Below are 2355 nucleotides of genomic sequence, written 5' to 3'. Positions count from 1 at the left end.
TGGGCAACAAAATGCCCCATCCTGGCATTCTTTGAGACCTTACTCTAGGGCTACTGGACTGTCCTAGCCACCAGAGAGTGGGTAAGTCATCCTAAGTAATAGCCCTCATAGGAAATGTCAACACTGCCAGATTCGTCACCGACAGAAAATTGCTGCTGAAGACTGAGGGGGTTCAGGGCAACAACAGCCCCCTTTAAGGTATCTATCTCAGATTCCAAGTCACACTACAGTCTCAGGTAAGACATTCTCTATATTTGTGGACATAGAGGCCATATATACAGAGTTCTTCCTGAGTATTCAGGCTGCTGTATTAAGTCCTCAATCTCTATGACAGGGTATTGATGGTCAACCTATGCCATTTATAAACAGGGCCTATTTTGTGCAGGTCTCAGTCCTAAATCTTAAAATGCCTTTTATACGGGCTGACTTAGACACACTGAGGCCTCAACAGCTTCCACCTGTTGTCACTGGCGGACCTCTCCTCAGTGATATAAGGCCACCCCCTTCCTTTCTTGTTCACCAATTTGTCAGACAACCCTGGTCAAGACTCACAGATACATTTTTGTCTTCTCACTTGGTTTATATTTTTTCAGGATACATAAAAGCCTTTCTCTACTTGCTAAAGTTCTGTTACAGCAAATCATTCCAAGGACTACAACCAGGTTACAGCGACCCATGCCTAAATCAAAGTTGCTAGACTGCCATTCTGGTTTCACATCACTCAGGCTAAGAGGTGCCCTTCCAGCCCTAAATCTGATCATTCTGAGTGGTCATCTCATCTTCTGTCACCTACCTGTCTCCGTCTCACAAAGGCCTCACAGCCACAGTTAACAGGCTAAGTCATGTTTTGTTATCCACTTTGGTTCCTAATTCCTTAATGATCATTTTTACAGCAGGACTCTTTAACAGTATTGCCTACAGACTCCAACATCATGCATACCAGAGACAAGCCTTACCAACCTACCGTCTTAACTTTTATGCTTTCAGATGGGGGAGTAAGCACCTCTCATAACTCCACTCCTTCTAACCCCGTGTTTAATTTTCAGAATTCTGCCTTACCATGGAAATGTTTCTACCTCAACATGGTCCTGATAGAATGATATGTTTAAATCAAAGGCACCTTTTCCTCTACCTCACCTGGGTCCTTAAATATGACAGTGCCATAACATCTTGTCTCTTTGTTTTTCCAGTCTGACATATGTGCATTCACAAGTGAAGCTGTCATGGCCAAAACACCTGGCACCAGCATCTACCTGGGCATCAACCTTCATCCCGTCAACTCCCCTAGGCTCCAGTACAGCGCCCTTTGCCAGCAGGAAGTACTTAAAGAGAGAAATCTTCGCCCCTTTTCATAATAATCATAAGACGGGATATGAAAGGATTTTGGCCCAGACAGGACACTGTAGCCAGGAAAGCCACAACCAGAAGCAGGAAGCCCCATCTCCCCTGCCCCTAGGAAGTTACCTGTGATGCCATCTTCCCGCTCCTGGGAATTTACATATGGCGCCAAACCTAGGACCAATGGGCTACCTGTGCATCCCTAATGCCCGCCTTAGGTTCCACCCCAAACCGAGGCTATTTACAGGCCCCCACGCCACGTGTCCGCCAGAGAGATTGCCGGACGCCAGCGGTGGGGGTGCCGGTCATCTCTCTCCGTGTTCTCAGAATAAAGGCCCCTTTTTATTTTATATTTCTCATCTTTTGTTAATATTTTTCATCTTTTGGAAATAACCCTAGCAGAAAGCATGAACTCCCTCCCAAGGGCTGGAGCAGGGCCACTGACACCCTGCCCAAATTACCGTGGTAGTCACGGAACTACTACTGAAGGGGCATTTTCCCCATGACTGTTGTTAAACTGCAAATTAAAAAGTATCAGAATGGTAACATTATTTTAGTTTAAGTTGACATATATAATCTACCATAGACATTTTAACTGTGTGCCTAAAGAGAAGAGAGCAGCTGTTCTTTCTACTCAGAGTCTCCCTTTCACCCATCCAGCGGTAGTAGACGGAAGTGAAAGGGCACTGAATGGAGGCAATTTAACCAAATGGAATTTTCAGTTTTGACCAAACCGACTAGTTTTGTGTGTGTGATAGACGGAAAGATAGTGAAAATGACTTTCCCTAAGTGTTGCTGCTAACAGAGTCCTGGCTGAGGGCCGCAGGCGGCCAGGGCCCAGGCTGGAGCACAACATGGCAGAGGAAGAGTTCAGAGATAAAGCCCTACATTTCCACATCACCAGAGAAGTAAAATGATGGGGAAAAGCAAAAGGACATAATAAGATCATATCTCCTTTCTTATGATCTGTACTGTGTATTTTAGAAAAACTCTGAGACAGAAAACCACAATGAGACC

This window comes from Cavia porcellus, unplaced genomic scaffold, assembly GCF_034190915.1.
Source record: "Cavia porcellus strain 051 isolate PalLab524CR breed Dunkin Hartley unplaced genomic scaffold, mCavPor4.1 scaffold_21, whole genome shotgun sequence".
NCBI lineage: Eukaryota > Metazoa > Chordata > Mammalia > Rodentia > Caviidae > Cavia > Cavia porcellus.
The sequence above is the reverse complement of the archived record's forward strand: the minus strand, read 5'-3'. Positions refer to the sequence as shown.